We start from the raw sequence: 23007 nt of genomic DNA on the forward strand, positions 1-23007 counted from the left end.
GAGAAAGACAAGTACCAAATGATTTCACTCATATGTGGAGTATAAGAACAAAGGAAAACTGAAGGAACAAAACAGCAGCAGAATCACAGAACCCAAGAACGGACTAACAGTTACCAAAGGGAAAGGGACTGGGAAGGATGGGTGGGAAGGGAGGGATAAGGGTGGGGAAAAAGAAAGAGGGCATTACAATTAGCATGTATAGTGTGGGGGGGCACGGGAAGGCTGTGCAACACAGAGAAGACAAGTAGTGATTTTACAGCATCTTACTATACTGATGGACAGTGACTGTGAAGGGGTATGTGGGGGGGACTTGTTGAAGGGGGTAGCCTAGTAAACAATGTTTTTCATGTAATTGTAGATTAATGATACCAATAAATAAATAAATAAATAAATGGGATTGTAGAAGAAAAAAAAATATGGAGGATTCTTAAATGCATATTGCTATGTCCTAAAGGCTACATACTATGTGATTCCAATTATATGACATTCCAGGAAAGATAAAACTATGGGGACAGTAGAAAGACAAGTGATTGCCAGGGCAGGGGTTTGGAGATAGGGAGGAAGGAATGGGTAAGTTAGGTGAGACACAGGGATTTTAAGATGTTGAACCTATTCTGAACACCACCGAATGGTGTATACATACCATTAGGCTTTTGCCTAAGTCCACTGACCTATACAAAGAGTGGACCCTAATATAAACTGTGGACTTAGTGAGTAATAATATGTCAATATTGACTCATCAATTGTAGCAATTGTACTATACTAAGGCAAGGTGTTAATAGGGAAAACTATGCAAAGGGAGAGAAAAGAAGGGGTAGATGAGAATCCAAACTTTCTGTATCATTTTTCTTTTAAATTGTTCTAAAATATAAAATGCATTTTAAAAAGAATCCAATGGAAATTCCAAAACTGAAAAAATACAGTATCTGAAATTTTAAAAATCCACTGAATGGGCTAAGCAACAGATTAAACCCTGCAAAAGTACAGATAAGTAAACTTGTAAATGAAGCAATATTAAGTATCTGAACTGAAAAAAAAAGGACTACTGGAATAAAAAGGCTAAATCAAACAAATAGAGCTTCACCCATGAGATAATAGCAAGTAGTCTAATATACATGAAATTAGAGTCCTGAAAGGAGAGGAGACAGATTGGGGTAGGGAAAATATATGGTGAAATAATGGCTGAAAATTTTCCAGCTTGATAACAAATATTAACTCACAGATTGAGAAATCCCAATAATAAACCCAAACAGTGATATGCAAAGAAAAACACACTAGGACTAATGATAATTGTGATAAATCAAAGATAAAAATCTTAGAAGCAGCCAGAGTAGGGACACATAACATGCAGGAGGAAAGAATATAGTAATGATTTCCACTGATTTTTCACCAGAAATAATGCAGCCAAAAAAAACAATAGAACAATGTCTGTCAAGTGCTAAAATTAAAACATTATCAATCTTTAATTCTATATCCAGAGCAAACACCCTTCAAAATGATGGCAAATAAAGAAATTTCAAGATAGACAAAACTCAAACTTCATAGCTGTAAGACCTATACAAGAAATGTTTAAAAGTTATTCAGAAAAAAGGAAAGCAATACCAGATGGAAATTCAAATTTTCACACAGGAGAACACCACAAACAGAAAACATATGAAGAAATATCAAGTATTTTTCCTCTCATTTCTTAGTTTTTAAAAAAAATGATTTTTAAATCAAAATAGTAACAATGCATTTTGGGTTTATAATGTGTAGAAATAAAATGTGAGAATACATTAGCACAAGGGAATGAGGAGAAAATAACACTACACTGCAATGGTTCTTACATTAAATGTGAAGTGATAAAACAGCAATTAAAAGGCACATTTCTATAAGGATGTATATTGTAAAACTACTAAAAATACAGAATAAGGAGTTAGAGCTACTAACCCAATTGACAAGATATAATGGATTATTGATGTATGTTTAATTAATCCAAGGGGAGGCAAGAAAAGAAAAAGAACAAAATGAACTAAACACTTCCAATAAAAGACAACATTTGTTAGATTGGATTAAGATAATCAAACCCCAATTACATCATGTATACAAGTGCACAAATAGGTTAGAAGTAAAGGGTAAAGATACCATGCAAATACTATTACAAGAAGGCTGGAGAGCTATGTCAATGTACACAAAGTACCTAGACTTCAAGACAAGTATTACCAGATACAAAGAAGAACACTTAATAATTATAAGAGCTTTAATTCATCAAGAGGCTATAACAATCATACCTCTATAAAACTGAAGAAAAATTTGACAGAATGGGAAAAATGATAAATTTAGAATTAGAGTTGGAGATTTCAATACTTCTCTCAGTTCTTAACAGATCAAGTGCCTTAGTCCATTTTGGCTGTTAGAGTATCACAGACTGGGTGACTTATAAACAACATAACTTATTTCTCACAGTTCTAGGGGTTGTTAGTCTAAGATCAAGGCACCAACAGATTTGGCATATGGTGCAAACCCTCTCCTTGATTCATAGACATCTGTCTTTTTGCTGTCTTCACATGGCAGAAGGGGCAAGAGAACTGAGATCTCTTTTGTAAGGGCACTAACCCATTTACGAGGGCTCCACCCTCATGACCTAATCACCTACCAAAGGCCCCAACTCCTAATACCATCATGGTGAAGATTAGGGTTTCAAACATAAATGGTGGAGCAGGGGACATGAACATTCGGTGTAGAGCAACAAGTAGATTTTTTTTTAATCAAGAAGAATGTACAAAAGGTGAACACCATAATCAACTCAATCTAAATCGACAGTCTATCCAAGTCCACATGGAATATTCATCAAGACATATACCATATTCTGGGCCAGAAAATAAATCTTAAATATAAAAGGATTCAAATCCTACAGTTTGTTTTCTGATGAAATGGAATTGAAATATTGATAACAAGATTTCAGGAAAACCCAAAAACACTGGAAATTAAGCAACACACTTCTAAATCATCCATAAATCAGAGGAGAAATTATGAAGGGAATATGAAAATATTTCAACTAGGAAAAAACCCCACAACATACCAAAATTTGTAGGATGCAGCTAAAGTAGTGCTTAGAAGTAAACTTAGAGCTCTGAAGGCTCATATGAGAAGAGAAAAAAAAAATGTAATTACCTAAGCTTCAATTTTAAAAGATTTAAAAATGAGGGAATTAAACTCAAAGTCTGCAGGAGGAAAATAATAAAGAGTGGAAAATGATGAAAGAGGAAATAGTCAAAAATCATGAAAAAAATGACAACAGTTCTTTGAAAAGTTTAGTCAAACTGATAAAACTCCAGCTAGACTAATCAAATAAAAAGAGTAAAACACAAAGAATCAGTATCAATAATGTCTCTAGGATCCTACATATATCAAAGTAAGGAGAAAACATTAACAACTTTATATCCATAATCTGAAAACTTCGGTGAAATGCACCAATTCCATGGAACACACAATCTATCAATAGTGACTCAAGATGTAGAAAACCTAAATAGCCACATATCCATTAAAGAAAGTGAATTTGTAATTAAATATCTTCCCACAAAGAAAACTGCAGTCCTATATCATTTTCCTGGTGAGTTTTATCAGAGATTTAAGGAAAATATAATACTAATCCTAGACAAAACTTTTCAAAACAACCAGGGAAGGGGACACAATTCAGCCTCATCATACAAGGCTAGCATAAACTTAATGCCACAACCAAATAAAGACATCGCAAGCCAAGAAAACCACAGGCCAATAATGTCATAAGCATAGATCATTCAAGAAAACAGTCCTCATAAAAAGTCCTTAACACAATATCAGCAAATCAAATCCAACAATCTATTATAAAACACAACATGACTAAGTCACAAGAATGCAAAGTGGGTTGACATTCAATTATCAATAAAATTTGTCCCATTAATAGAGTAAGGGGGGGCTATGTAACCTCAGCAGGTGCTGAAAAGCTTTTGACAATTCATGATTTACAGGGAAAAAAACCCTCACTGACTAGGAACAGAGGAAACCTCCTTAAACCTAATAACATTATCTATGAGGAACTTACAACTAACATTATATTTAATGCTTTTCCACTTAAGCCAGGAAAAAGACTGGGATGTCCACTCTCACCACTTCTGTTCAACATTGTACTAGAGGCTGTAGGCAGTATAATCAAAAATGAAAGACATATAGAACAGACTTAAAGAAGTAAAGCTGCCCTTAGTTGCAGACATGTAATAGTGTACATAGAAAATCCTAAATAATCTGAAAACAAACAAAAACTGTAGTTTTCCTTAAGTACTTAAGTAGTGAATTTATCAATGTCACAGAAAACATAGACTTAAACATAAAAGCTAACACTATAAAATGCCTAGGAAAAAATAGAATATTTTTGTGAACTTGGGGTAGATAAGACTTCTGAGACAGGATTTAGAAATCAATAACTATAAAATTGGAAAGTCATACTTTATCAAAAATGACTTTTAAAAAGAGACTTCGGTTCATCAAAAGACTATTAAGAAATGAATAAAAAGGCCACAAACTGGGAAAAGATATTCATAAGAAATAGCTGATAATGGACATGTATCTAATCTATATAGTAGATATAAACATAAAATACATGTTATATGTAAATATATAATATAAAATTGTATAATATACAATTATATCTAACCTTATTTTTATATATTACATAATATCTATTAATAAATAACTTCTACAACTAAATAATAACCCAGTAAATAATGGGCAAAAGATTTGGACATATATGCATATAAAAATTTACTCATTACCTCCAGTCACCAGGGAATAACAAATTAAAACTATGAGATATCATGTCACACCCATAAAATGGCAAAAATGAACTCCAAGTTTTTGTGAAGCAGTGGGACACCCAGAACTCCTCTACATTGCTGGGGGGCTGTAGTACAACTGCTCTGGAAAGAGTTCTGACAGTTTCTCACAGAGTTAAACTTACATTTAGTCTGCAACCAGCAATTCCACTCTAAGATATTTACCTAAGAAAAACAAAAGCACATAGCCACAAAAAGTCTTTTACCAACTTATTCACAGCAGCTTTATACATAACAGCCAAAAGCTGGCAGCTGCCCCAGTGTCCGACAAGAGATAAAAGGATGAACACGCTGTGGTGTGTTCATGCAGTGGCATGATACTCAGCAGTAAAAATGAACAAACCAATGACAGAAGGCAAAAGTACTATGTGGAGAGAAAAGCATCCACACGAGAGTACACACTGCTTGGTTGCACTTTCAGGAAGTCTAGAATTGGCACAACTAACCTTCCGGGATAGAAATCAGGACAGCATTTACTTCTGGGAGGGCAGAATGCCCAGGAAGGGGCTCGATGAAGCATTCTGGGATAATTGAAATGTCTTGATAAGAGCATGGTTTATTGGGTATGTATATGTTTGTCAAAACTCATTGAACTATACTCTTAAGATCTGTATATTATTTAAACCTCAATTTTATAATGCCTCAGTTTTTATTTGTTGAAATTGATAAGATCATTTTTAAATGGAAATGCAGAGAACCTAGAAAAGCCAAACAATCTTGAAGAGTAAGACACTAAGGACTCTTACACTGCCAGATGTTAAGATAATCAAGACACTATGTTACTGGTAATGAAAGCCATATAGATCAGTAGAAAAGAAGTGTCCAAAAGATCCACACTTATAGAACCAACTGATTTTTGGTTATGGAACCTAAGCAATTCAATGGGAAAAAGGAGAGTTTTTTCAATAAACAGTACTGGAACAGAATCTACTTGTATGGGGAAAAAAGGAACTTCAACTCATGCCTCCTATCACACACAAAGATTAATTCAACTTGGATCATATCAATATAAATGCTTAAAACAATAGAATTGCCAAATGAAACCACAGGAGAATATCTTTGCAACCTTCAAGTAGACACAGATTACTTAGACAGGAATGAGAATGCATTAATCATGCATGAGGGGAAAATTTGACCCATTAGACTATCAAAGTTTTGAAAAAAAATTTTATGAAAAGACATCATTAAGAAAAAGACTAAGTTAGATTCAGACTAGGTGAAAATATTCACAAAACATATGTAACAATCCTTTGGATCCAAAATAGATAAAGAACTCCTCATATCTCAATCTTTAAAAGACAACCCAGTTTTTTGAATTAAAAAAAAGACTTGAACACGCAATTCACAAAAGAATACATGTGAATGGCTGCCAGTAAGCACCTGGAGGAAGGGGTCAACTGCATTAGTCATCAGGGAAATATAATTTAAAACAAAAATGAGATACAACTCTATACGTACTACAATGGCTGACGCTTAAGACTGACAACACCAAACGCAGGTCAGCATGTGGAGCAACGGGAAGTTTTAAATATTAATGTCAGGAGCACAAAACGGTATGGCCACTTTGGAAATCTGTCTGGGAGCTTCCCATGAAGTAAAACATTCACCTACCCTATGATCCAGCAATTCCGCTTCGACGTATTTACCCAGGAGAAATGAAAATATGTGTACAGTAAGACTTGCGCAAGAATATTCGTATCAGCTTTATTCATAATAGCCGCAAACTGGAAATGACCCACATGGCCTTCAACAAGTGAATGGATAAATGAGTTACAATCATACAACAGAATGCTGCTCAGCAATAAATAGGAATGAATTACTGATAGACGCAACAAGACAAATGAACATCAAATACATTTTGCTGTAAAAAAAAGCCAAACACAAAAGTATACATCGTGCACAATTTGATTTACATGGAGTTCCAGAACAGGCAAAATTAATCTCTGTTGAAAGAAATCAGAGTGGTGTTTTCCAGAGGGCCAGGGGAAGATTGACTGAAAGGAAGAGGAGGAATGTTTTTGGGGCAAAGGAAACATTCTGTGTCTTGGCAGAGATGTGAGTTGCATGGCCATGTGCAGTTGTGAAAGCTCATTAAACTATACTTTAAGATCGGTGCCTTTCATTGCATATTTATGATATGTCTGTTTTTAAAAAGGAGCTAACATTTTTTAAGTAACGGGAAGAAATGGAAAAAAACCATATACAAGAACCTGAGAAAACATCAGGGCACAATTCAGCAGTGATTTACAACAGGTGGGCATCAATGAAAGGCACCAAATCATGGTGAAATATTTGTTTTCCATAAAATCTTGTTTTCTGCTAATGATTCATTTTTCAATGTTATCTATGATTGCTTTAAGTAATTCTTCCTCCTTCCCTTTCTTAAGCATGCTTACTTGGAGAAATTTGCTGATTTTCTGGTAAGTTCGCAACACCATTCTTGAGTATCTGGTTAGTCCATCAAACCATAAGGCCATAAATCTGTCTCTACCACCTACCAAGTAGACACAGTCATGACCCAGGTAGCCAAGAGTAGATACTCCTCCCTGAATGCTGAGATGGCAGGTGTAATATGAACCAATAAACAACCGCAGCATAGATCATTCTCTGACTCACCCTGAGCCTTTAGTCTTTATCTCAACAATTTGAGCCTTCTGTATGCTTTCCACTCTAGTTTTCCTAAAACCTTTTTCGGATGCCTTAAATATATGCAATATACCAAGAAGCAATTAAAGAAACGTTCATCAACCCACTTGGTAGACAGCAAATTTAAGCTAATTGTAGAACATGCACTCAAAAAATGGATGATCAGAATTTTAGTTTGAGTGGAAGGGGTAAGCCACGTTTCTCACTGGAGAGAGCAGTGGTCTCATCTTTCCCCCAGGCCCTGTTCTTAGGCTTAGAAATTATCAAAGTAGAATCACAAAAAGAGTACTTGCAGAGGCAGCTCAAGCCAGAGGTGAATCAAACCATTTTTGTATAGTAACTCGCAAGGAAACTTACACTGGGGAGGCCCATATTCACAGCAGGAAAGGTAGACTGATGTAGATGCTGCCCTGTGCGATCAGAATCCCCAGCCCTCAGGGGGAAGCCAGCACACTGAATGCCACTGGTGACTGGAAGTGCCCGGGTCCTGGAGAAAGTTAGGAGGCTGAAGCCCTCACAGCCCTTGGCTGCGGAGCAGAGGGTCACGCCTGAATCCTCCTCCCCCATCCAACTGAAGAACGGAGACCGCGACTACCGAGTGTGGCCGGGACTCAGCCGCCTCGACATTACCTGGGAGCTTATTAGAAACAGGGCCTCTCAGGCCCTTCTCCAAACTTACTGAACCAGAATCTGCCTTTCTACAAAATCCCCATGCGATTCATATATTCACCAAAATTTGAGAAATACTGGGGGGACTTCGTTGGTTTTGACACCACATATATAATATTTATTATGTGCCCGGCACCATTCTACATGTTTTACAAATATTAACAGATGTACTCCGCATAGCAAAATTCTGATGGTCAATGCTGTTGTCATCTCCATGTCAGTACAGAGGAATATGGGTGTGGATAAAATGAGAGTTCCTGAGGCCAGAATTCTCACCTGGCCCTGGTTGGCTAGCTCAGCGCACACCTGTGGCAATACATGGCTGTTGACTCTATATAAAGACCTCTGCCCAGTGCTCTGGGCATGATAAGGTGCCACGGCTGCAAGACTGCAGGAGAGCAGAGCAGAGGCTGGAGTGGTGGCAGTGCCGAGGACAGAGGCCCAGAGGACGGCTGTGCGGGACGACTGTGCAGAGAGGCCCAGAGGACAGCTGTGCGGGACGACTGTGCAGAGAAGCCCAGAGGACAGCTGTGCAGACAGAGGGGCCCAGAGGCAGAGACCAGCTTGCTGCACGCAGACTCACTCTGAGTGAATGGGAGTCTAGTGACTGACCTGCCACCTGGAAATAAAGTTGGGTATAACCCTTTCACCCCAAGAACGTTTTGCTGTCAATTTCTTTGGTCACATTGAATCCATAGCGAACTTGCCTGGGGCTGAAACCCATTGGCAAGACAATGCGGCAGAGAGAAGGTAAGTGACTTGCCTAATGTCATACAGGAGTTAGTGGCAGAACTGGCATTTAAACCCAAGAAGCCTACCTCCAGTGTCCATGCTTTAAACCTCTCAATTATGCTGTTGAAATGACTCCAAAGGATTTTCTTCTTTCACTTTTCTAGGACCAATTTGCATGTCTGGCCAGTTAATTTTACTGTACTTTAATAACGGACTTTTAACACACCAGTTTTTCCACCATAAAAGGCTGAACAGGGCACACTTATTTTAGGGGCTCTCCCCAGAAGAATCTAAAGTATTCCTCCTTTACTTTGTAAAACGGCACTACTTGCCTAGTTTTCCCATCGAGGGTTGGAGAACATGGACACGTACATACTCAGCTAGGCTTACCCTTCTTAAATATCCATCTTTATAAACCTGGAGGGATTCCTTTAACTAATAACATAATGACAGGAAATGACTGAACCCATGAAATGGAAAGCATTAAAGTAATTTAGATATGAAATATGTACACAAATATGTATCACACTACAAACTAATGGTCAGCATCATGACTGTACATTTCTGGCATTCATTCAAATTCTTCCCACCAAAGAATCAGAGGACCCTCAGGCACACGTAGCTTAGGGAAATGATCCTGAAACAGTATCAAGACTGTCTCATCAAAGCGATAACAATTACCTCTCGTAAGCTCTTTCTGTTCATCCCAATAAAGGAATTTGTTACCCTTTTTAGGGTGGGACTTGCAAAATGCACACAATGTCTTCCTGGATTACATTTTCATCTGTGATCCTCTGCAGTGCTGGATCTTAAAACGCAGATCTTAACAAGGCCACGCTGACTCTTGGCACCATGAACACAACTTGAAGGATGTGTGCTACATGGAAAACTCTCCCTTGTTATGTGGAAAAGCTATTTGTGTTAGACTTCCTTTCTGTGTTACCCTATGAAGTGTCCCCTAGGTATTGCTGCTGTTGGCATTTCATGTTCCCTTATGTTTGGGCAAAAGACTCAGATAGTATTTCTGATTGACTAAGTTATTCCCAAGAGAACTGATTTGTTCTTGCCTAAGGACTGAAGAATGGCAAGAATGGCCTCACTCCAAGTACCCGTTCCTTCTCAAACTCGTATTTATAATGATGGCTCCTAAAATTCTGAGAAACATATTTTCTGAGAGGCAGCCTGGCATAAGGCAATGACTCAAAACTTTGCCTGCAGATTAGAATGGACTGGAGCACCTTTTTAAAAATGCCAACCTCTAGACCCCAGCCCTGAGAGTCTGATTTCATCAGCCTGTGATGACACCTGAACTTTGAATTTCTGTCACAACCTTGAGCACTGTAAGGATTAAATGTGATACCAACCGTGAGACCCCGGACACAGTGACTGGCACAGATATTTGCTGGAGAAATGCCAGTTGTCCTCTGCCACCTGTGCCCTCCCAATTTCTGCTACAGCAAAGGGAATGCCTAGAACATGGTTCTACTTCAGGGGACACAGCGGGCAGCAGAGCTCACTGGAGAAACTCACCAGAGGAGAAAATAACAGCACAGTTCAGAACAGCCAGCCAGGACAGGGGACCGTGACACAGAAAGATTTTTGTTTTAATGCAGGGTAAGAGGTCAGGAAAATGAAGAAAAGGTCAGGTGTAGTAGAAACCCAATCAGCTGGCCATTTTAAGGGAGTGCTCACCAGCCCATGTGATGCTGCACGAAGAACACGTGAGAAGGAGGTGGACAAATAGGCTCCCCTTAGCTTATAATCCACATTTGAAAAGAAAGGTCAAGGCTGAAGTTGGAGGCAAGAAAAAGGAGTTCATAAAAGTTAGGGAATCTTCTGAGGGGGGAACAGGTGAACCACAGCTCCCCTCATCTCAGCCAATCCTCGCCTCTCAGAACTAACACCGGACAAGAAACTTTACCATCTGAAATACTTTTAATAATAAACACTGTGAAGTAGATGTTCATTCATTTGTTCAACAAATATTAACTGAGCACCTATTACATGCTGATCCCTGGGCTAAGAATGCTCTGATTTTATAAGTGATGCACTGAGGCTGACAATTTGTCTTAGAAGAGTAAATCACAGAACCGGACTTGATCTGAGGTCTAACATCTATACATAACATTTAGAGATGATAAGGCCTCCTGCCTTAGCTAGTGAATTTTGAAGATGTGATACCCTTGGTTCGCAGCTCTTTCTCATGTCTGAGACTCTCTTCCTCTGCACCAACTCAAGCAAGTTTTTTCAGGTCTTATATACATTGTACTTCAAAGATCAGCTAGTAAATCTCCTTCTTTTGGAGGCCTTTCCTGACCCCAATGAGCTGCTTCTCCATTTGTAGACCTTTGACAGCTTGTGTGTGCCTCTGTCATGACAAAATTACACTGCATTATAATTATTTACTTGTCCGCCTTCTCCACTGGACCATGAGATCCTCAAAGACAGGGGTTACTTGTGATCCATATTTATATTTATAGGTCCTGGCATAATGCTGGATGAAGAGTAGGGAAGGAAAGGAGGGAGGAAGGAAACAGAATTTCCATGAAGTCTTCCTAAAAGAGGCAAAGACATTGAGCTGGCTATGAGATTTGAATCCACACGGGAGGGTTGAATGTTTGCATTCCCTTCCTGGGGAATCAGTTCAAGGAAAATCACAAGGAAAGGCATGTAGGGCTGTGTGAAGAGCCCATCAAGCTACCTGGGTTGGAGGGAAGGATTCAGGCTGAGCAGAGAAGGTCAGAGCATAAGGTCTGAGGATGCTTTATGGGACTGACCAACAGTCTCCTTGGGAGAGGTAGCAACTGAGCACCGGCTATGAGCCAGGAGTCCTGCTCCACCGAGTGAATGGACCAGCACAGGCCCTACTGTCACACAGCTCACAGTCCCACAGACTAAAGTTGTTCTGAGAGACAAAAAGGAATCAGTTAAGGTCCTCACCCAGGGACTGATGCAATTGAAGTGGAGTTTGAGGACCATTTATCTTGTTCAGAGTGAGGGATGATCTGGAATGAAAGAGAGAGGGGGGACTCTCAGAGAGGAGGGAGGGAGAGAAGAAGGGAAGACAACGATGAGAACTATATATTAGACTCTTAGCTCTGTGAGGGCAAAGGCCGATTCTGCACTGCTCAGTCTCGAGCTCAGTTCACCAGTGTAACCCCAGACCCAGAACAGCTCCTGCGTAAGGCGGGTGCTCAAGAAATATACATGGAGTGGATGGAATGGGATGGGGTAGAATTTTAGTGAATTGAAGTGAACTGAGGGAGGCAGTAGAGGGGCCCTGAGCTGAGTGTCACAGTCCCCAGTGTCCAAGCCTTCCTGCCCCTGCCATTAACTAGCCAGTGATCAAGCATTTGGAGTAACTTCCCTGTTTTTACCTCCTCATGGGTTGCAAGAGTGGAATTAAATTAGTTTTCCACCAAAATTGAATGGCTTATATGGTCCAATTAAGTCTGCATGTCAGCTAATTCTGGACAATGCTAGATTAAATAAATATAAGCAAGTCTCTTGACAGTGGGATGTCTCAGAGCCTTGAATGGACCTGTGTGAAGTAGGAAGCAGCAAGAGGAAGGGTGTCTGCTGTAGCTCCCAAACTCACTGGACTACAGAACTCCACCTCTCTCCTTCTTTTTCATTTTCAGTCTTACAGAATCTCTCCAGCGCTCATGGTCTATGACATCATCCAAGTTCACCGAGACAAGGGCATCCATGAGGATTCGGGCATTGGTGAACAGCTGGATTTAGCTGGTGCAGAGAGGTTGGGTGGGAGAAGAGGAGGCCTGTTTGCAAGATGGGGCAAAAGGTGGTGGCAGGGAGATTTGAAGATCAGGTGAAGTCTGCAATTGCTATGCAAGGTGATACCTGGAATCTCACTCTGGAAAAGCAGGCCCTCCTCTGTGTGGAGCATTGATATTCTGGTGTGGTTTTTAATTTCGCTTCCCTGGGATTAGGTATGTCAGGGAGGAATCCTTTGGCTGCCTTCTCTCAATACATCCTGGAGCTTTTATTTTGTTACCAATTTCCTTACATTGTGTGCTTTCTTTGAGAATCATAACCATGTGAATATTTGACAATTGAATGGTACAAACATCTTGAAACATACAGTTTTCCCCAGAGCTGCATTTCATACTATAATCCAAGGTGATCTCAGTTGCTAGAAACACTCACGCTGTTAATGGATTTGGAGGGAAGATGCTGGTAATGAGATTTTCAAATGCGAATTGTTTTGCTTTCAAATGCAGTGTGAAATCCAACAAAATATTACCTTAGACATGCTGGTGCAGTAAGTCCAGCTGAACAAATGAATGTTTGGTGTGTGTTTCATGCAGGCCTTTTTCTGTTTCAAACAAAAGTGAGGAGGGAATCGGTTTTACTGTTTCTTGTGGGTTAGGTCCTTGGGCTCCAGAGCTAAATGATTCTTCTGTTCTCTAGGACACACGCTTGCCCTCTTCACATCTGCAATCATGAGAAGCTGATTCATTTCATTCATTCACTCAACACTATATGTTGAGAACCTACTATGTGCCAGGCACTGTTTTGTGCATGGAGTGGTATAGCAATGAACAAATAGCAAGGTCTGTCGACATAGAGCCTACAACCTGCTGGGACACATACCCACAATAAATAAGGAAATGCAAGCATTTAAATGCCAGATGGCAATAACAGCCTTGGAGAAAAATAGGCAAAGTAAGTGTTAGAGTGATGGGGTGGGTCTCCTATTGTAGTTAGGATGTCAAGGAAGGCCTCTATGTGGAGGTGACTTCTGAACAGAGAGCTGGAGAAAAATGGAAACTGAAGACCAGAGATGGCTCTAGACCCCAGACCCCTTGTGTGATAAAGCTGGGCTTTGAGTCTACCTTCAGGGGATTCCAGATCAGATGCCCCTTCTACCACATCACCCAGACTTACTGGGAATCAGACGGAATTATCAGGGCAAGGCAGGAAGTTGGAGATGCCAGATCCAGAGGAGAGAGCTGCTAGAATCTGAAGGAAATGATGGCATAAAATGAAGAAGTGGTACTCAGGCAGGGCCAGGCAGACAGTGCAAACAATATGGGCGGCTGTCCTAGACCCCATCAGCTGGGCCTGCTCTTCCTGACGCCTTACACTCAGCAGATCAAAGCTCGGCTCCTCCTCTTCGCCCCAGAGCGAGCCTCTCTGCCTGACTTCTCCAGCTCTGTGAATGGCGCCCAGCAACTGCCTGATGGCTCACATGTGGCTCACCATGTCCCCCTTGGGTCCCTCTGCCTTTACTTGTCATATCCTCAGGACCTTCTTGATAACATATTTGAGTGTGCACAGCCTGACATGCATGGAAGTCCTCCTTCAAGGCTATTGTCCTTCCTTGTATAAGCAGTAAGTCCATTCTTGGGCCCTGAAGCAGAGTACAGGAACTGATTGCCAATAAGCAAATAAGCTCAAGACCAGGAAGACCAGCCTCTTCTCTCATCCACACATACACCATTCCTCCCACATGAAGATGGGATGACAGAGCCCCTTCCAGAAGGACCACCTCTGCTCCGTTTCCCAAGTGGGTACAGTGATGACAAAGGGCCCTGTGGCCTGATCTCACCTGGCCTGATGCCCTCCCCACAGAAGAGAGGCTTGTGGTTCTGAGTACTTTGAAATTAGGTAAGTTTCTTTGCCTTCCCTTTAACTCTGAGCTGTCTAAGAGACAGGGCTAAGAGGATTCACCACTCTATCTCCAAGTTTTAGCACAGTTGGCACAGTATAGGTGGCCAAATGTGAGTAAAACAGATGAGAGTGGTGAATGAACCTTAATTCTTCAAAGTTAAGAGCCTACGGTAGAGGCTCCTGATGCCCTGTGCCCTCTCCCCTCAGTCCCGACTCAGCCCCTATAAGGCACAGGGTCCCAACCCAAGGAGAGGATCACTGGGTCCTGGAAGGCCACCAGCTTCCTCCAGGCAACAAGAAGTGGAGGGGAGTCAGTGTCCCAGGACGCATGTCAGCTACCGGCAGGAGAAGCCCATGAATAAATTCTCAGGCTCCCCACCCTCTGCGGGACAGTTCTGAGGGGTGTTCTACACCACCCTTCATGTGGCCCTCAGTGGGATAGGACCCAGCACCCTCAGCAATGACCGGCTCATCGGAACTCCCTGTGTGGGCTCTCCTCCCTCCCCTGCTGGCTTTCTCTGCTCCCTCACTGTGCTTCCTGGAATCTCCCCCCAAATAAACCTGTACCCATGACCTCATCTCCACCTCTGATTTGGGGAAAACCCAACTTAAGAGTCTAATGGGCACTCTGTGGCGGGCCTGTTCAGGCACCTTGTGGTCAGGTTTTGTTGGGGGTTTTATTTTCTGGCATTTCACACAACCTCTGAACATTCCCAACCATGAATCTTTCTTCTCACCATCCAGTGGTCCCCAAACGATGCTCCTAGAGATTCGCCCTCCATGTGAGAACCGTGACCACCATTTCTGACATGTTTCCTTCTGAGACAGGAAAACTGAATGGACATAATGCTTGACACAAATGGCATTCGGAACGCTTCCCTCAGCCCCCAGATCTGCAAGTTTAGAGGCCATCTCAAAATACCGAGCCATTCAGGGAACACAGTCTTCTTGAAATGATATCACAATCTTTCACAGGGGCCAGCGAAATAGAAGCCAGAAGGGCACCCCTTGCAAATGCAGCCAGTTGAGAAACGATGGCTACAGCTCCAGGATATTTCTCTGCCCTGCTGCTCTGCTGCCTGGCTGACCAGGATTCTCTGAAGCAACGGGACGCAAAGATTGCGAGATGAAGGCTTCCTTTCAACAGAAAGGATGCCTGACTGAGGAACCCTTTCATTCTGGTTTCTGCAAGACTCTGCCTTTCATCTAGGTGAGTGGTAAGTCCGAAGGAACAGATGTGGCTCAATTGAAGTGCCGCATCTGAAACAGATGCTGGGTGTCACTGGAGCAAATGCCTCTTGGAGAGGAGTTGAAAACTCAGCCGGAGAAAGCCAAAAAGTGCTTTGCATTTGGGTGGGCTAGGTGTGTAACACGCTGGAGCCCGTGGAAGGGGAGACCTGGAGAGGTAGACGCTTGGGGTGGCTGACACTATGGGTGCCACCCCAGAGCCCCTTGGTCCACCCGAGGGGTCACCTGCCAATATTCCTATACTTGCTGACACCTTCCTGGGTCTCTCTAACTGAGGGCTCAGTGGCTGCAGGAGCATGCTTGGCCCATGCAAAGACAGGCCAGAATGCAAGCAGTTCTGGCCTCAAGCAAGACCCTCAACCGGTGAGGGGCAGGAGTGGGAGGATAAATGCCTCAGCTTCCTTGCCCTCTGTGAGACAGCCCAAGGGGTGCCCCACATCCTCTTCAGAGGGACGCCGTTGAGCATGAACCCAGCTGCCCACAGCGGCAAGTGGCTCATTCACACCCTTGTTAGCTTTACTCTCTGCTCTGTCTGGCCTCCCACTTCTGACAGTGCTCCTTGGAATCACCCAAAGACCCCATGGACCCAGTCTCCACTCAGCTTGTGCTTTTGGGGAGAACCAAGCTAAGATAATGGGGAAACCAGCCCACTGGTAAGGAGGCCCTCAACAGTCTGCTGAGTCCCAATGGGCTTGTTTCTGCCAGTGTCAGTGTCAAAGAATAGCCAGTTCCAGGGAGGTGGGAGTGGGGGAGATAGTAAGACAGACTGAGTGGCTTAAACAACAGAAATTCGTTTTCTCAAGTTCTGGAGGCTAGTGGTCTGAGATCAAGGTGTTGGTAGACTTGCGGTCTTCTGGGGCCTCTCTCTCTGGCTTGAAGATGGCTGTCTTCTCTCTATGTCTTCATATGGTCTTTCTCATCCATGTCTGTGTCCTAATCTCTCTTTACAAGGACACCAGTCATACTGGATTAGGACCCACTCATAGAACCTTATGTTACTTTAATTACCTCTTAAAAGGCCCTATCTCCAAATACAATCACATTCTGAGGTGCTAGGAGTCAGGACTTGCAACATATGAATTTGGGGAAAACAACACATTTCATTCCATAACAGACCCCAAGAGATGCCTGCCTCCAAGCTGAGCCAAGAAGGACTCAGATCCCCCCATTTGCAAGGTTTGTGGATGTGGCAGCTCTTGATCAGAAAGCAAAGCAACCAAGGATGATGAGGCCTGAAATAGGTCTGTCAGAAATGAGGGGGTGGCTGGAGGGCAGGGGGTGACGTCTAGGCCATGACAGCTATTTGACCCACCAGTGGGTCTGGTCCTATTTCTGTGGAAACGAACTCATTATGGTTAAATCTTTCCCAGCTCCTGGCTGACTCATGAAGTGGTTCCAAATGTTGATAATCACTTCATGAATCACTGACAAACTCGAGAGCTGAAAATCTGGCATTCATGACTGCCATGTCTCCTGAAGGGCATTCCTGCCATGATTTGGGGTGTCCCCCTCTCAGCAAACAGGTGCGCAGACTAGAAAAGTCCTTGCTCATGTACCACAGTCTCTGGCTTCGGCAATCCCACGCTGGCTGTTTTTTCAGGTGTTTGCTCTCGCCCGACCACGTAATGATCACGAATGAGTTAACTCTGAAAGATAGCTTGGGAACCTTCCCGACATTGGGCATGAAGTGGTCAGCCATCAAGTCCTGCCACCGTGTCCAGAGGAAGTGAAACGGCCATGCTCAGAGGGCACCATGGCATCCACACTTCTGCCCAGATGACAGACAAGACCCGCCATTCCCTCCAGGCAGAGAGGACACTTTGCTAGCTCGCAGAGAGACCACAGTCCTCAAAGGAAACAGAAGCCAAGGGGTCAGACTGGGAGGAGACACAGAAGCTGTCACACTGCATCTGGCTATGAGAGAGACACACAAAATGGAGCTTTCTTGAACATTTGGGCTGTGGAGACCAGCAACTTAGAAACAGAGGCCCCTTAAAACCAGCAGTAGACAGATGTTCCCCTCACATACCTGCCTGGCTCACTCCCTCACTTCATCCACCTGACCTCATCTGCCTGGCCACCCTCAGAAGGGCTCCCCCAGGCACCTCTGCCATGCCCCCTGTGCCAATCTCCACCCCACCCATCACCTTAAGGAGCCACCTACTGGCTATTTTCTGTCTCCCCAACTAGTAAGTAGGCTCTGCGAGGCAGGGATCTCTGTTTTGTTCTCTGTAGTAGCCCCACAACCTAAAACAGAGTTTGGCACACAAAGCAAGGGCTTGACGGATATTCACAGAATGAACGAGTGCTCAGAGTGGGCCAAGAACTGTGTCGAACATGAAGAAGAGAATCTGTGGAACTTGAAAGAAGAACAATGTTGTCAGGGTGACTGCTTCTTTCTCTACCCCAGGTCCTTTAAAAGCATCCTGAACCGTCGGTGAGGAGGGACAGGTCCCATGCAGACAGAAGTCACGTCTAGTCCTCACGCCAGCATGAGCTCAGGCACCTTTGCACCATGTCAAGGCCTTCATGACGTCTGAAGAAAAGATCTCCCTCCAGAAGCCATGACAGAACCTGGCCATGGTACAGTGGATCCTGCACCCGACTCCTGGGGAGCCCGGACCCTGGCATCCAGAGCGGGCACCATCAAGCATGGGTCTCTCTCCTCACGAGGCTGCCTGTACAAGATCAGTCTGTGTCTCGCCACACTGCGGTGGAATCTCGACATGCCACCTAAAATCAAGTAACAGTTTAGCTGAAAGAGCCCTTCCAGATTATCCTCTTCACTGGAAACGGGACCCCTAAGGCTCAGAGGGGGAGAGCACTGGCCCCACGGTCACGCCTCGATGGCAGCAGACTCCAGACAGCGACTGAAGCCTTCTCTCTCCCACCGCAGTGTGTTTTCGCCATACTAAGGCATCCACTACAACGCTGAAGAGCTTAACTCCGAGGAGGGAAATAAAGGGCCATCCCACCTGGCTGTACACCAGAAGAAATGAGGTGAGTTAAGTCAAGGGTTTCTGGGGCCTCTAGTTTGCCTTGAAGCTGATATATTGGATATAGAAGGTTCCCTGATACCATCTCACCCAATTTTCAGATGGGTAAACGGGAGGATTCAGGACTAGCCCTCCAACCCTGGCCCTCATTTAAGGCCCTTTTGTTACCACATCCTGCAACCTGACTATGAATCACAGTGTGGGAAAAAACCTTAAGTGTGATTTTGTCCAAATGCCCATTTTCCAACTAAGGAGACTGAGGCTGAAAGGTCCAATGGAGTGTCAGAGTCTAGGGCCTACGTCTGAAATTCTTTTCCCCACAGGCCCTTTTCTGTGGCCCTCCTTATCCTTGCTCCGCTTTTCAAAAAGGATCTCCTCAAAGGGAAACATCGCCCATGACTTCAGGATCCCAGGAATGGACTTTCCACAAGTCCACTCCTCCCAGTTCTGCCCCCCAGGGGCAGAGAGTCAGCAAAACCACCCGCTCCACCAGGCTTGCATGCAACAAGGCGGCACTGAGCTTGCACTCGGTGCCCTTCGCGGAGTCCACAGAGCTTCTCTGACTGTCCTGGGCCAGGCACGGAGACCAAGCAGTGCACTAAGGAACAAGGATGCACATAGCTCAACAGGAGGGGCAGGAATTAAACAACTGCTCTTCCAATTTGCTTCCACATGCAACTCCCCAGAGACCAATGTCACGGAGGAGACAGACAGAGTGCCTGATGGGGTCTGAGATCAAATCCAAGCTGATGCCTGTAAAAGAGCCGATAGCCATCCAAGCAAAAAGAGGGACAGGAAGCGGGAAGGCCTCCAGGGAGGAGCAAGCTGTTTCGTTCCTGGGCCGTACATTCATGAGCCGACCTTCTCCCAGGGTACTCAGCGGCCAGGTGGTTCAGGTGTCAGAAGCTTCCAACTACCTGACACCTGGCCAAGAAACATCCTCCAACCCTAAAAGTAGAAATGCTTTGCTAAACTTTCTCTGTCTCTTAACTGGACTAACAGCTTCCTGCAGTACTGAGGGTGATTCAGGACTTTCTGGGGCCTGAGATTCCTCTTTTCCAACCCACAAATAAACAAGACCATCCTCACTGAAAAAGCAATGCTTCCATACCATTAATTTTAGGGCTGCTGAGGATGCTGCCTAATGTCCACAGGCCTTGGAGTCAGGAAGATGTGGATTCCAGTCCCACCCCTACCCCCTGCAAGCTGGAGGACCTCAAGCAAGTCACTTTACCACTCTGGGGCCCACAGGTCCCCCTACATTTTGGTGTCCTTGAAATGTCAAAATATGATCAGGTCTCTGAATTGCCTAGCACATAACAGGCACTGTATGCCAGTTTCCTTTTCTTCCTATGCCTTTGACAAAGTTCTCCTCACTTTTGATCCCATTGGGTAGTTAGATTACCATCCCTTAAACATAACTATTTCTGTTCTTGTTAAATGAGAACAAAAAAGTGTCCCTAAAGCAGGGGGCATTTGAACCAAGGCTTGAAGGATGAGTAGACAAGGCGGAAGGGGATTCCAGGATGACAGAATCACTCACACGAGAGCGTACAGACCTGAGAAACGGAAATCCTCCCAGGACCCTGAAAGGAAGAGGGCATGGGGTGGGGTAGTGTGGTTGCAAAGGAGAAAAAGAGAGGTCCCTGTGCATCAGCTGAAGGCCTTGAAGCCACACTAGAGGGACCTCCTGGGAGTGCTGCAGAAGGATCAGAAGTGGTTCCATGGAGAAATGACAAGATCCGGCCATTCACTCCAGGCAACAGCTGAAGAGATGTAGTGTTAGAAAGAGAGGAGGAAGCGAAGCAACCACTAGGGATTCTGGCAGAAGTCCAGCTAGCACCCAAAGAGAACTGGGCTTCGGGCTGAAGGAAGGAGAAAGTGAAGAAGGCTGGACTGGCTGGGGTGGAGGGTGAATGGCTGACAGGTGGCTGGTGCTAGGAGGCCCCTCCATCAGGTAGCATCTCCCCTCTGCACATTCCTCAGGCGTGACCTCAGGGGCCATGTCTCGAGCCAGAGTGCTGCATCCCACTCCCCAGCCCAGCTGGAGATGCTCCACCAGCACCTTCCTACCCTCTTCATTTTCTCTCCTCCCACCTCCTAGTAATGGGTAGCCAGTCTTCCCTGGCTGCACTGGTTTTCTCCCTGTACTGTATCAAGCATTTTTCTTTGTTATTTCAGAGTAACCTCCAACAGAGCCCTGACCTTCTCCACCCATCCTCCCACCAGCCCCTGCCTCTGCCTTCCCGCAGACCCCCCACTGCCCCCCAGCTCCTCCACAGCCCCTCCTGACACCCCAGCACATGCCTTCTTCACGCACCACCGCCGTCAACCCAGTCCTTATCTCAGTCTGGTTTTCAGCTAAAATAAGTTTCTAAAAACATCCCTTTGAAAACAGCCTTCCTCGCTGCAATAATATCCAGGTTGTATTTTCAGCCATTGTCTTTTTAGACCAGGGACTGCATTTGACTAAATCAGATGGTACATGTGTTGCTGAAGCCTCCCAGCCTGCATCAGCTTGCCTTTGATGGGAGCTATCTTATCTGTAATCACTTTACTGGGTTATGGACCCAAATTTCCTCTGCAAAACATGAGGCTGAGAGGCTTCACCCACCCCTCCTTCTAGGAATGCAGCTGTGCTTTGATAAACTGGAAACTCTATTTCCTAGAACTCTTCAGTGTCCAGCAGAGCCTTGGTGCTAATCCAACCCTCACCATCCCAGGGCAAAACTAAATTTAAGTTTTATTTCAAAACACGATGTAAGTATCCAATGTAGTCAGCAAGATGAAAGAGATGATTTCAACAAACAATTATTGAAAACTGACTATGTTACCTACTGTGAAAGATGACCATTGACAGTTTTCACGAGGCTCACATCTGGGTGGGATGGGGGGCTGGGAGAAAGATTGAACAATAAATTGTTTACCATTTGATGTGATAAGTGCAATACTCTAAGTATATGAAAGGCACTCAGCTCACTGGCAGATGCCTGTGCTGTGTTTTTTTTGTTAAAAAGCACAAAAATCAGCATTTTTTTAATGCAAAAGAAGGCTAAAACCCAAATAACAATATGAAAGTGCACTTAAAGAATCAGAATTGTGAGCCTATACTCTCTCATCCCCCAACAATTGCTCTCCTAGGACTTTATCCAAAGTTATGAGTCAAAAGGGACAGAGATGCCTAAGGATGTTCAATGTGTCATTTTCTGACAGAAATGTAAGAGAAATACATCATCCCCAGGATATAGTATGTAGTTATTTAAAATAATCATTAAATGATTTAAAATACCATACAATCATTAAATATTTTAAAATATTTAAAATAAATATTTAAAAAATAATTTAAAATAATCTAAGTGTATCTAACTTAGAGTAAAAGGAAAAATACACACTGGTATGTTCAATAATTGCATGTGGTCTCTGCTTTCAAAGTCCTCACCTTCTTTCTAGTGGGTTATGCTTTGAATATCAATGGTCTGAAAGGTATTTCTCTCCATGGTCCCATTCAACACTTAGAACAACCCTGTGAGGTTGATCCCATTTTATAGATGAGGTAATGGAGGCTCAGAAGATTGAATGACATGCACACTATGTGTAAATCAAGAAGCAGGCATCTAACCAGGTCTCCTAACTCGTTAGCCCACCTTCACTCAGAGTACTCAGCTGCCAGGTAGTTCAGGTGTCAGAAGCTTCTGGCTACCTGACATGTGAACAAGAAGTATGTCATCCTCCAGCCTTAAAGGTAGAAATGTTTTGCTAAACTATCTCTGTCTCTGAACAGGACTAAGAAGCTCCCAGGTGATGCTGATCCATGGACCACACTCTGAGTAGTAAGAGTCCAATGTGTTTGTTTTCTTTCTAGTCCCATAATTGTGATCCCAACAAGTAGCACAGCACTTGGGGCAGAGAGGGTGGTTCATAAAATGAATCAAAAAAGTTTAATCACTTTCACTCTCGTTTTCATTGAGTTTGGTTAAGGAGACACACACACATACACGTCAGGGCCACTCCATCCTCCTCGGCACATCTTCCTACAACCTAAGTAGCAGGATTTCAGCATCTCTTGTCCTCTCTCACCCCATCTTTATGAAGGGCTTTAAACCCTCAGGTTCCTTTTTGATTATACAAATGATGCATGTTCATTAAAAAAAAAATAGGGGAGAAAAGATAAGCAAAACGATCAAGAAACTACAATGATATACATCCTTTCAGACTCCATGTTTGTGTTACAG

General features: G+C 43.4%; 1 long non-coding RNA gene across 3 annotated transcripts in view; it reads right to left on the reverse strand.

Moving 5' to 3' along the window:
- LOC118918772 (uncharacterized) overlaps nt 1–23007 on the reverse strand; it is a 478090-nt gene that overhangs the window by 408711 nt on the left and 46372 nt on the right. Inside the window, exon 1 of one of the 3 annotated variants that reach the window (XR_008994006.1) lies at nt 4976–5110. The exons of the other annotated variants lie outside the window; for them this stretch is intronic. This is a non-coding gene — a long non-coding RNA (uncharacterized LOC118918772). Of the gene's footprint in view, nt 1–4975; nt 5111–23007 lie in introns of those variants that run through there. 3 annotated transcript variants of the gene reach the window in all.

Source organism: Manis pentadactyla, chromosome 15, assembly GCF_030020395.1.
Source record: "Manis pentadactyla isolate mManPen7 chromosome 15, mManPen7.hap1, whole genome shotgun sequence".
Classification (NCBI taxonomy): Eukaryota; Metazoa; Chordata; class Mammalia; order Pholidota; family Manidae; genus Manis; species Manis pentadactyla.